The following is a 13967-nucleotide window of genomic DNA, read 5'->3' on the forward strand; positions in this document are numbered from 1 at the left end:
GACTTGCTGCCTTTCCGTAGGAAAACATTTCTCTTGCATGGATGCATGCTATATGGCAGGGTTTCAAACACTTTGGAATGGGACCCACCTGCAAAATAACTCTACACTTCAGGCCCTATATCTCCCTCTACAGCAGAATGTAAAAACATCACATCAGCGGTTAACAATACAGTACATTGTTATTCCCCCCCTCAACCCAATTATTAATGTATATATCAGCAACAAGTGCTGGGATGAAATTTAAGTGTGAAGTGTAGTGATGGAACAAAGCTGAAAGGGACACACAACAACAGTGGGTAATGTTGAGCCTGGTAAAAGAAAAAACAACATTCAAAATGAAAAACGAAAAACCCATCATTGTGCAACCCACCCAGAACACGTCAGGACCATGAAGACTGCTATATGGGTATGCTATGTACTTTGGCACCGACATTCCTGTACAAAAAGTAAATAGAAAGATTACTCATACTGAAAAAGGGCAGCAGAGAAGCAACTTTTTAATGGCATTCTAAGCTTATCACACTGATTGCTTCAATGAAAGATCCCTTCAGGAACAAACAAAACACTCACTTTGCTTTCTGCAGAGCAGCTACGTTACAAACTTTGACAGGACAAACATACTTCCAATTTTTCAACTGAAATACTTTTAGGCTCTCAGACTGGGGTGAAAGACTTGAAATCAATATGCTAAAACAGGCAAGGAGACAATCAATTGCTGTCAGCACCCTAATCATATGTTTGGTGAGGAAGGGAGGGACTGGGGCAAGGAAAGAAGGAATGAAAGATATTTTTATCTTGAGATCCATCTGCATGGAGGTATCTTGGATGCACTCCTGTGATACATCTGATTCCCACAGCCTACACACTCGTAGTTCAGCCTGCCTGGAAGAAGGCACAAATCCAATTTGAAAGGCACTAGCCTGAGCAGAGACAGCTCAGTTGGTTAGTGTGTGGTGCCAACAATGCCAAAATTGCAGGCTTGATCCCTGTAAAAAGTGTGCCTAGACATTCTGTTGTTGGGCCCATAACCTAGGTTTAAGATGCCATTTAGCTCCTAGCCTTCATATCTCAGTTTCTAACACTGCTTCCAGTTCTGATACCATGACCCGTGTAATTCTGTGATGAATTCAAAGATGAAGATAGGGCAAGTTTGGACAATCATATCTCAGGTTAAGTCAAGCTATGACTGAGTGGCGGCACATCCAACCCTTGTCACTGTATAGGAGACAAATCGGCCGGGACATATTCCATTAGCTAGTGTTCCCACCTCCCAAACTGGAGAACTATGTTTAACAGCTTCCAAACAAGCCAGGATATTAAAGCAAAAAATAAAAAAATGGGTGGAAGGCTCATTCATCTGTCGGATTATTAAGCAGCCAAAGTGTCACTGGAAGTCAGAAAAGGTTGTCTGGCCAGGACAAGCCATGGTGATCTCACCCTGTGTTTCTTTCAGTCGCTCACCCACAGCATTTAGGGTGCTTTTGCAATGCATGAAGAAGGAAGGAGGAAGTGACGAGAAGAACTCAAGACACCTCAGCCATTCAGGTCCAAATGTTGGTGATTACCTAGAGAAGGCATGCAGGTGACCAAATTGTTCAGCCATACAAGGCGATAACCGTCCTAATAGTCTCCTGAATGATCTTTTACAGCAGACAGTGGCACCAGATTGGCTCTCTCCTGTCACCCAAGTACCAGGGGGATTCTAGACTGTGGCACTTGATTTAAGTGATGCCATCATATTCTACAGGGGCCCCTTTGGGATGTAATCCCCAGAACCCTGTATACCTGTGCAGCATGGTTTTTACACACAATCCACTTATTTTCATTGTTCCCTCCTCAACTTCAAAAGCAGCAGCCCACACCGCTGGTTGAGACCCAGGTTTAAATCACCACTCAAGCCATGACGTTGACTGGGCGACTCTCTTGCACCAACCTACCTTGGGGGATTGCTGCAAGGACAAAATGGGGAATGGAATGATGTATGGTGCCTTGAATTTCTTGCAAGGTGGCATACAAATAAAACTCCCTCGTTTCAACAGCAGTTTGTCAAGCAGTGTAGCACACACAGCAGCAAGTTCAGAGCCATGCTGTATGCAGAAACTAACCCATGCAGCTCTCTAGATCACAGCCTTATTATGAGCCTCTTTCAAGCCAACATTCCTTACATAGGCAGACATGCCTGAGATCTGTTTCATATAAATGCACTTGAAGAAGACGGCCAGAAGCCACCAGATTTTCATCTAGGATGGACTGCCACATTCTTCCTTCTCTCGCATCGACAGCAGCCTTCCCCAAACTGGTGCCCTACAGATAGTTGGGCTGGGCTAGGGCTGATGGGAGTTGTAGTCCAAAATATCTGCAGGGCACCAGGCTGGAGAAGCTGCCCAGGACCTGTTGGAAAGGCTGTAAAATGCATAGCAACCTCCACACCAACTTTTCTGAACGGAGATGCTGACAACAAGTTTGAACAAAGAATTTAATGACCATTTTTCCAAACAGAATGCAGGACATCCAAATATATTTTTCTGTGTGGACAGATGAGAAACAGGACTGAATTTCCTGATGTTTCTTTTTAAGTCTCAGATATCAGCAGTCCATATAGGAAAAGCTCTCCCTCCGTGTTTCTCCAGTAGCTGAGGCACACAGTTTGAAAGAGTCCCTGTTCTGAGCATGTCTCATCTGTGAACAGGTACGGCAGTTTCATTTAATCTAAAAGTTTATTTAGAAAATTTATAGGATTTATTTTGACTGAATGATCCCAAGGAGACTTACAACAAATTGTGTGTACACAAAAACACACAAAGAAACCCAGATAACCCTGAATACCTTAGTCTCCTAGCTGACAGGAAGGACCAGAACTTGTGTTCCTCTTCAAGCTCTGCATTCTCAGGGCAGTTCCTGTTGCACCCCTGCAATCCCTAGTCATACCCAATGCAGATGCTGCCAGCAAAGACTACCTATTATAGAAGCAAGGCAAAAGTATCCACATCATGCAGGGATACGGTGTGCAACCTCCTCTGCAACCAAGTGGATAAAAAGGCTCACAAGAGACTTTAATTTTGAATATATTTCTCTAGGCACACTAACAGCTCTCATGGCACACACTTTGGGAATTATTGCTCTAACATCAATAGTGCCTATGCACAAATTTTCAGAATGGATGTGAATGAAGGATGGGCAACCACTGCTAATATAAATATACCAAGGCTGCCATTTTTACTCTGCTATAGGAAACCTACTTTATTAAGCAATATCTTACCCATCTCAGGCAAAACAAGAAACGCAACTGCATCAGGGATAATGCGACATAGCTTACTTAAGTAGGGCTGAATAATGGCTGTACAACTCTCTCTCTCTCTCCGGAGAATACTTTGCACTCATTCCAGTCTGCGTCAGGGCTTGCAAAGTGCCGCATTATCTTTAACTGCTTTGAGTACCAATCCCCATATGCTTCCAGGACCAGATGTTTATATAAAAATCCACCCATCTCACTTTTGCATTACTCACACTGGCAGCTTGGAAAGTTGGACACTGAAACACAGCGACATTTCCAACACAAACAGGTTCGGCCAAGTCCCAATCTTTTTCTTTTCATCATATGCCATTACGTGGGGTGTTTTTTCTGAGCTACGGTACACTAAAGCCAGGTGGAAATATGTTTTTTATCATTTTAAATATGGGAAGATAGTGGTTCCCTACCTTGAGTGAAGAAATGCAGCCTAAAAACTACGGTAGTTTCTTCTTCTTAACGGTATCTTAAATCAACTTTACTAAGCATTATTGTGTTTAATACCAGACAGCACATAGGACTGTAAGGTCTCTGGGCAGCAACTGCAATCTATAGTCCTCAACAAGTGATTGGTGAGGACGGGGCAGAGGAGAGGGTCATGACATTGTTAACCAGATCTAGGTCTGCATACGCTCCCCAAACTAGTTTTCCTAAGATGCTGAATGCAGAAGTCAGTAGGACAGGAGGCATATGCGACAGATTCATGGTTCCCAGAATATGCCCCACTATAACATGCAAGGCAGTGGTTTAGAAGACACAGAACTGACCTGGAATGGGGGTGGGGGTGGGTGATATCTGGTCTTCAACAATGTGATATATCAGCAGCTAAACATCACAATATAGCAATTTATCATGATGCCTGCAGTAAGGATGGAACTATGTAGAGGTAGTGGCTGGTTTCACGGTTTTTCCCACATCGTGATTTTTGCAGGCGTCTGCTCTTGTGGTTCGCTGTTTCCTGCTGTAGGCAAGGAAGAGCTGAGTCTGCAGAGTTAACAGGGGCTGCCGGAATCAAGAGAAGCATTGTTTGGCTTCATGGTTTTCCCCACATTGTGTTTTTTGCATAGCGTGAACACACCAGGATTCACAATATAGTGCCAGGTCAAAAACTTATGAAACTGATGCCACGATATGGACTTCAAACTGGTTTGGGGCGATATATCGCCCAGCCCTAACACACATCATGATTCACGATTTATTGCCAAGTTAAAAATTATGAAACCATTATCATGATATGGACTTCACACTGGTTTCGAATGATATATCAATATATCGCCCAGCCCTAAATGGGGGAAGGCCTAGGTTAAAACTCCTGTTCAGTCGTGAAGTTCAGACTTACTATCTTTGGGTCTACCTGACTTCATGGGGTGGTTATGAAACAAAACTGAAAGTGACCAGAGCACATTGCTAGTAGCAGAAAACAATGTATTAATAGACACAGAAGTTGCTCAGCTTCCCTGCTTAGAGAGCATCTTGCATTAAGTTTCTTGATTTCTGGATTCAAAATACTGGGGAAGATATGTGACACCCCCAGTTGGGAGAAATGGGAAACGAGATAAATTGTCTGCCTTAAAGAGACATTACCCTGGGAAGGGTGACTCCACATCACAGGAGTGAAAAAATCAAATCCATTTGTATCAGCAGAAGCAGATTTAGTATGTTTAACATGAGCAGGTTTAATATGCTACCTGCCTTGAACAAAGTACTTTGTCCTTAGCTAAAAGGAAAATTTAGCTGAGAATTATGAAACCCTCTGTATCATAAAAAAATATTGCAGAAATAATCAACATTTGGATCCCACATTCATTGCTCTTTTTACTACACACTGAAAGGCACTTTTAAAGGAAAACATTTTATCTGCTCCATTTATTCAAGCACTAGCAGAGCAACTTAAAAGTCCCACAAACATAGCCTCAGCTCTTGGATGTCATGGTTTCTCCATATGGGGATTCTAAAACCGATAGAAAGAAAATACTTTGCTCACACCACAAGCAATTAAGAGTATCTGCTGCTACAGGATGAGTTGTAAGCCAAGAATTTACAATTTAAAGGTGGTTTTTTGAAAAGAAATTTCCCTGTGGGTAGCAGGAACATACAGGACTGCAATGGATTAATGTAGCCAGAAAATATTTGCAGTTTGTACATCAAGGGTCACAACATTAGAACTATAGCAAGGACTGCAACTAATTTACACCTTTAAGCAAATTGTTAGAATAATGCAGAAAAGGACACATGTCTTCGCTGCTGGGACTTGATGAAGATATAAAGTTTTGGCTTAAATATGCAGATTAGTAGCTGCAATTTCCCCCACCCAGTGAATATGCTCCCTCCTGTGCAGCTACTACCTCCAAATTGCCTGCTGCAGGATTCCTTATGTCAAGGTGTTTCCTCAGGCAGGAAGGCTATGCATTCTGTTTTGAAGCTAATGCATATGGATGCTCAGAGAAGTCACCTATACAGACAAGGTTTGGTAGAAGAGAAGGATTGCTCAATGTCAAGTTTCAGATCCTAGGGGTGGAAATGGCCTTGCTGGTTAAAATCTGGGAAAAGTTACAATTGCCTGGTCTGTTTACAAAACAGGAAAGCTTTTGTAAAGTGGAGAAAATAATTCTCTCTCTCTCTCTCTCTCTCTCACACACACACACACACACCCTAGCTGTCAAAGGGCCACAAATAATTGGGCTAGCAGAACGTATCTGTGGGCTGGTAATTTTCATAAACTTATCTGCAAGGGGGATGGGAGGTAAATGTTTTGAAAGCACGCATCTCTCGTCTAGATTCTGGGAGGAAGCAATTTAAGTATGCACTAACAGCAATATTTTCTTTATGTATAATTTCTTTTTTATAGTATAATTTACACTAATAAAGCACCATTAAATAGCAAAAGTAAAAGAAAACAGAAGTCCAAATCCTACAGTTCTTGGGTACAGTACATCAGAAGACATATTTTGTTACTCATAGTTCCAGTAAGAACTTGTACAACATACAGTGGTACCTCTACTTACGAATAACTCTACTTACGAATGTTTCTACTTACGAATGGAGCTCCGTCCGCCATCTTGGATGCGGTTTAGATAGGATTTTTTTCTACTTACAAATTTTTAGATAGGGTTGCTTTGACTTACGAATTTTTTCTCCCAATGCATTCCTATGGGATTCGGCTCACAATTTTTTTCAACTTACGAATGTGCGTTCGGAACGCATTAAATTCGTAAGTAGAGGTACCACTGTACATATTTCTGTCCTTCTGGTATCACAATATCACAAAGTAAGCCAAAGGTGACAGGACTTTAACAAGCATAATTCTGAAAAAAGAAAAGAACTCACTGATAAACACTTGTTTTGAGATCCGTATCTTGAAAGCTGCAGATGATGGAGGATAAAGTATGCCAGCTCAATTTGTAAATGAATTACGGTAAAATAATGCCAGAGTGGCAGGCAAAACCTCCAGTTTGCCTCTGCCCCTTATAACTCTCATTTGTTCAATTTTCCCTGCAACTGCTATTCTTCAAGCAGTTTGATACTATAAAGCCACATCCAGTTCCCCTAAAGATTTCCATTTGGGGGCTATAAATGTGCTGCTAACAGCAAGATTTCTGGTTTAGCAAACACTCTTCTTCTGCTCCCTACATCTCCCTCTCTGAGCAGCTTTATTCTTTTGTCTCCTGAATCAGTGAAGAGGATGCAACTGTCAAGAACGTTGGCAGCAACTCACAGGATATGGTCTCAACAACAGAGAGGAAATGCCGTACGCAGGGATGAACAGTCAGGGAAGTTGCAGAGAGACACAGCATCCCAACCCAGACCGCCAATTAAGTGCTTGAACAGAAAGAAAAAACACCCAAACTTTCCAATTTCTCTCTGGAATTCTTTCCATACTATCTTGTAATGCTGCCTTATTACCGAAAGCAGGTAAGTTTGGTTTTCTCTTCTGTAAACTAATAATCTCTCTGAAAAGCTGGCACCACGATAATCCTTGGCAGAGGAGGTGGTTTCACTGTACAGTATGAACAACTGGATGCTGGTGCTCCATTTGCAGATTTATTCATCAGATCTGCACTGTAGCCAGTTTGAGCAAAGTGCAAGACGGAGTGAACTCTTACTGCAATGCATCTCAAATTTTATCTGTAGAATTGCTACAAGGCCTACGGGAGAACAAAAACCTAGAACTGTCTGTTATTTAAACAGATCCAGCCATCTAAAGACAATGGGCTTGAAGCCAAGACTGTATTATCAGTAATCGTGCCATGCAAGCATGGAATTTCACAACAGAATTTACCATCCTACATTTCATGTTACTAGCTCATAGGACTGAAGATTCACACGGCCACCTTTGGACATCATTCTGAACTGGAGACAGGAAGCCTGTGGCTCAACTCCGATCAATCCTGGGGCTGAGGACAGCTGGAGGGCACAAGGTCCCAATCCCTGCACTAACCATGGTTTGTTGTTGTTGTTGTTTAGTCGTTTAGTCGTGTCCGACTCTTCGTCACCCCATGGACCATAGCACGCCAGGCACTCCTGTCTTGCACTGCCTCCCGCAGTTTGGTCAAACTCATGTTGGTAGCTTCGAGAACACTATCCAACCATCTCGTCCTCTGTCTCTGTGCTAAACCATGGTTTAGCATGATGTGAACGAGCTGGAGCAAGCCATAACAAAGCCACAAGCTTGGCCACTTCTTCCTCCAGCATGGTCATGAGGAGAATTTTGGAAACTTCCACCTCTGCTTTAGTTTACCAGTTTGTCATTTTGGCCAAACCAACAAACTGTGCTTAATGTTAACCAATGCAAACTGGTCCATGTTCCTGACAGCAGTAGAATCAAACAAATAGTCTGAAGAGCCTGAATCCCCACTCATCGATCCCAGTGGCCATTTTATTATTCTCTCTTTTTTCTTTCGTACTGCATCGCTTAACTTTAACAGCATTCAAACTATAAGCCACTTTGAGCCTGTTGGTGGCAAGGCAGAATATGACTACAGCAAACAAACGAACCTTGCACTATTTGAACAGATGAAACTGACTTTACCAGGAACAGAGTGGATTTCCCTTACCAGAAAGAAATGATGTATTGTCAGGGATTGGGCAAAGGGACTTCCAGATCAGAAAGCGATGTCTCCAGACAAGACGCCAACACCATCTCCTTTTTAAGAAGTTAGGAGCTGGATGTGGCGGCATTTGAAGGAAAAAGAAAACAAAAAGTGTCTGAAATCACATGCATTGGATTTGAATAACTGCTCTGGAGGACCCAAAGTGCTTGAGGCCAGCAATGCCTCATCAGATCTGGCAATGGAAGACCACTTGCAATGACGAGAGAGATAAAGGGAGGACACCATCTTTGCAAAGCCATCAGTGCCTAGTCAGGCAGCAGGCATCTTTTGCACAAAGAATGAGCTCCTTGTATGCATTATCAGTCCTGCAACAACAACCAGCTCCAAACAGGGCAGCGGCATCCAGAAACAGAAGCAAACACTCCTCATAAAACACCCAGCCCTGGAGTTATCTTTCTGGCACAGAGACAAGCTTTGTGTCTCCTCCAAAAATGGCGACTGCCCAACACACACACACCAAATAATGAGTGAGATGCAAAGCAGCAGATGTTTGGGGCGTACGCCAAGCTGCTGCTCTTTTTCAGCATTAGCAAGCTAGATAACCACCACACTTTGCCCAACAACAGTCTTTAAAGGAGTACGCTATGCTACCATTCAAAAGGTTCCAGTTGTTCAGATCCCCACGACTCGTGAACTAGCTAGCTAGCTAAACAGGAACAAGCAAGAAAGGTTTCCAGAGTTACTTTTAAAAGAGTACACAAAAAAAGAGAATATCCAAACTGATAGGGCACAGTTCAAATTAACACAGTGGTTGTGTTTTATTTGTTTTTATTAAGCCCTGTTGCCTGTATGTTGAAACAGTCTGAATTTTTTTTTAAAAAAATTGTTTTCTTACACTGGCATATAACCTCTGACACCCAAAATGTTCCAAAGATTGCAAAGCAAAAGAAAATTAAACAATACACTAGACAGTGTACTCGTCTGAATTTTATCCCCATTAGGGTGTGCTTATAAGCATAGCCTATTAATTTGCAGGTTTGTAATTTTCAGATCCTGGAATAGAATGAGGAGGGGAAAAGATGGCAGCATTAGGCATGCACCCAGAGGACGACAGCGGCTAAAGCATGGGTGGCCAACCTGCAGGGCACCGCAAGGCACCTTGATTTTGTGTCAACCTTAGGCAGGAACATGTAGGCCCTATGGGTCTAGCTATGAAAGGATACACCTTTCTGCTCCACCAATCTGTAATATAGAAGCAAAGCCACCCCAAGGCACAAGAGGCTGAAAAAATAAATGGAAGTCTGCACAGCTGTGCTACAGTCCAACTATAGCATTTTGGATTTCTGGCACATTGTCCCCAAAGCTTTTCCATCAATGGGCTAAAGTTCTTGGAACAGATCAAGACAATTTGAATTCAAATTGTTGTTCACTATGAACCCTTTAACCAGTCAGTGTCTTCCAGCTTTACCTATATAAAAAGGAGTCAATGGGAAAGAAATCTGAATGGGAAAACAGCTTTTTACAAAAGCAGGACAATAGCCCATGTGGAGGGAGATTGCTGGGGCACAGAAGGCCACTATAAGTAGAGAGAGAGAAATATCAGAGAAAATTGCACAGAAATCTATTCGTCTGCCATTTCAGCCCTTCCTGCTAACCCCAGGGTTGACCAGCACAAAAGGGAAAGTCATTCTTCACATTCCCACCAGTGCTTTAATCTCCCAGGGCTTCGTTTGTGCCAGAGCCTGGTACCATAATTAGCTTTAAACACAAAATACAAGACCTGGGATATGTGCCTCTGAGCACATGCAGAATGCCTTCCCTACTCACAAAGCAGTTTCAGCCTGATCTCACAAATACAGGCTGAAGAAGCAAGACAACCAGGACAAATGGGCATCATCATTTCCAGCCTGGCTGAGCCACAGCAACTTTTCTGAATTAATTAAAGCAGTGCTTCTCTGCAAAATTTCATTTAGCCCAAAGAACAGGTGCTAGGAATGAAAACACCTTTGGAGCCAGGTGCTTTGTCTCAAAAGTGGACTGGCCCTGCTACACCTACAAATTTCAGCCTACAAACTGCTCAACCTACAAACCATTCCAAATCCTGAACATGCTTCTTTCTGCAGCTTCCAAACACAATCAGGAATGACACAACTTTATTGCTGTTTTTTTTTTAACAGTGCTGTGACATACTGTACTGGCAAACTAAATTCTGTCTCAGCATCTTAATTGTGCTATGTGCCAAAAAAATGGCAGCCATTAACTGTATGTTTATGATGTGAACAAAGATGGCAATTTTGGTTTATGCAAGTAAAAAAGAAAGCTACAACTGTGTGCCCCATTTCCAACAGCTACTACAAATATCCTTCGGCAAATCATTTAACATTTTCATAAACTAAAAGGAAATTGCAGCAGCTCTATAGAGGACAGAAAAAAGCAGCAGCACAATCAAAATCTCTTTCATCTCAGATGCATGCAGAAACTTCAAAAGGACCCCTTTGATCCATGTAGCATCTACATTCCTAGCAATTCCATCTTTCGGTCTTTTTAACAGAACCTACGAGACCTATACAAGTTTACTTATAAGTGAACCCCCACCTGCCTCTATGTAAAGCACCAAAGCATTTTTTTTTCAGCAAGGGAAAGAAAAACCAACTTGTACAGAGAATAAACAGTACCCAGGATTATATTAAACTGGGAGACACTTGAAGTTGGCTGGATACTTCCGAAAATCATGCCGGTGCAATATTTCCCAACAGAAGCATTTTCTTTGATCTGACTATCTCCTTTTAAAGCCAGCACACTAAATTAAGCCATTCCTTCCACACAGGAAAGATGCAGGGCAGATTAGACCTGCTTAACATATTCATCCTTATGTAGAGAACTAAATCTCTTGCTCCAGCTTCTATTGCTTAAACTACATATGCAACTGATCCACCTACATGGAGGAAGAGAGCTGGGATTGTATACTCGTGATTCAGCACAGAAGCACTTTTACAATATTTTGTTACGAGTAATTATACTGGCATTCATTTGAAAATATTGTTTTAAGGCAAAGAGAAGCTAAAGCATTTTCTGGACACCTCTTTTACTGTGAAGTTCTGAAATGCTGTTCTGCTACTTCTGGCCTACAGTTTAAGTAGACAGGTTCCTTATGAGTGCAACTCTCTGAAAGTTGAAAGAGACTGAGATAGGATCAGTGCACAAAAACAGTTTGCATCTAAGTGGATCCCTGGCAGTGGATCTTCAGAGTGAAGCTACCAGGGAGTGACCCTGGGACATTTTTCATTGCAAGCCACATGGTCGACCACTGAGCTATGGCTCTTTCCCACCACAGAGGTACTAAATAACAGAGTTGAAATACCAGTAGCTGTGATTATACGCTAAGTATTGATCATGGCTTCCAAGCCTACAGTTGGTAACCATTTATGGAACCCCCAAACACTGTGCTGTCATTCATACTTAAAAATATGTTTCCGAGCCTCAATCTGGTTCTAGCTGACAGCAACAAAGGCTAAAAAAAGTAAAGATATTTCTAAGCTGGGAGTGAAGAACCTGTGTCCTCTTGGACATGGCTGGGCTAGAATCAACACTGACCATTGCCCATGATGGGAGCTGGAATCAAACACCTGGAGGACCAGAGGTTCCCCACCCTTGCCCCAAGCTATAGTTAAGATTAGCCATGATGTGTCTAAAGGTAAGGTAAAGGGACCCCTGACCATTAGGTCCAGTCGTGACCGACTCTGGGGTTGCGCGCTCATCTCGCATTATTGGCCGAGGGAGCCGACGTACAGCTTCCAGGTCATGTGGCCAGCATGACAAAGCCGCTTCTGGCAAACCAGAGCAGCACATGGAAACGCCGTTTACCTTCCCGCTGTAGCGGTTCCTATTTATCTACTTGCATTTTGACGTGCTTTCGAACTGCTAGGTTGGCAGGAGCTGGGACCAAGCAACGGGAGCTCACCCCGTCACTGGGATTCGAAGCGCTGACCTTCTGATCAGCAAGCCCTAGGCTCAGTGGTTTAACCACAGCGCCACCTGGGTCCCTTAACGGTGCCTTAACGATGTGTCTAGGTTCAGACAAAATAAGAAACCATGGTGAATTAAAAATGAAAATGAGGAGTCCTGTTTGGTCATTACGCTCTCACCCCCTGGAGCAAATTAAGAACTGCATTTCCAAAAAACAAACAAACAGAAGCACAAGCATCAAACCTCCTCCTCATTGTCATACTAGAGGAGAGGGAAGGATGCACAAGTTCAAGGCTTGTGCATATAACACTAAACCATAGTTTACTGTTACATCCAACTAGTGCTGCCTACTTCCTTTGGTCTCTAGCCCGAGTGCCCCAACATATTTGGTGGTGGAAGAGTTGTTCAGCAGTTGGAATGTTTTATGAATAAGCCATAACACCTCAGCAACCAAGTTAAAGTCTTGAGATGTCTCATTTCTATGTCCTGTACTGAAACTAGCGCTCTCACACTAACAGTGGCGAAGGAGGGGGATCAAAAGCTTCCAGCTAGTATTTATCCAAGTTTTTTTCTTCTGCTGTTCAGTTTATTTGATGGTGGCAGGGGGAGATTGGGGAAAACCACTCTTCTTCTGCAAAGCTGTATAGAATCATAAAATGACAGAGCTGGAAGGGATGCTCAAGGGTCATCTAGCCCAACCCCCTTCAATGCAGGAATCATAGCTAAAGAACCCTTGAACGCTGGCCATCAAACCTCGGTTTATAAACCTCCAAAGAAGGATAACCCACCACCTTCTGATGAATGAGGTACTAGATTAAGCATCCTACAACTTTATTCTATGTCGACAGAAAGTACACTACACCAGAAGATGTCCAATTCTAGCATTGATTTCAGAAACAAACCTACAGATACCAGGATAGCAAACTACTCACCCTGAAGAGGCAACTGTTCTGCACACATCCAAAAGGAATAAATGATTTAAGTAATAATATATCCATACAGTTTGCTTTATTCTAGTTCTTAAGGTTTGCAAGTGCTGGTTAATCCTTTTAATAAACTAGCTCAAGTGTTCCAATGTATTTAATGTGCTTCAGTTCTCCAATTTCCAACATTTGTCTGATAGAACACTCAACAGATTCTTCACTAAATATTAACAGCTGGGGTTACTTGCCTTATGGTGCTGGAGGGATGCATTCTATTGTGAAAAACTGGGGTGACTGTGTTATTTTTAAGTTGCAGTGTTTAAAGTATGAATCAAGTCGCACCTTCAGTTCAGAAGAGAAGCTATCAGCCACTGCATCCTAGGACAGAATGCAAGCAGGAAAGGCAACGATGTACTGTACACTTGAGCATAACAGCATAGGTTTATATCCCGTTATCAGACTACCAGAGGGAGATTAGCCTACTGTTTAAAATAGATAGGGATAAAAACAGAGTTCTGTTAACTTATGGCATTTCCATCACACCTTTAGCCCGATAACTTCAAGGTGATTTACAAGGTTACATACTAAAATTTAATTAAAATCAACATGACAAAACACCAGAGGCAGGAATTAAAAGCCCAAATAAAGAGAGCATGAAGGCAATTAAAAGGAACTCCATACTACAAAAAATGTGAAAGGACTAGATGGTCTTCGCTGTGCACCTAAAAAACAAGAGCA

The 13967-nt window shown here is 42.3% G+C and overlaps 1 protein-coding gene across 35 annotated transcripts in view; it reads right to left on the minus strand.

Annotated features, from left to right (window-relative positions):
- MICAL3 (microtubule associated monooxygenase, calponin and LIM domain containing 3) overlaps window positions 1–13967 on the minus strand; it is a 190388-nt gene that overhangs the window by 151199 nt on the left and 25222 nt on the right. Inside the window, exon 1 of one of the 35 annotated variants that reach the window (XM_035126941.3) lies at window positions 6617–6705. The exons of the other annotated variants lie outside the window; for them this stretch is intronic. The gene's annotated coding sequence lies outside the window, so the exon portion shown is untranslated. Of the gene's footprint in view, window positions 1–6616; window positions 6706–13967 lie in introns of those variants that run through there. 35 annotated transcript variants of the gene reach the window in all.

The sequence above is a fragment of the Zootoca vivipara genome, chromosome 9 (assembly GCF_965207765.1).
Source record: "Zootoca vivipara chromosome 9, rZooViv2.hap1.1, whole genome shotgun sequence".
Taxonomy (NCBI): Eukaryota; Metazoa; Chordata; class Lepidosauria; order Squamata; family Lacertidae; genus Zootoca; species Zootoca vivipara.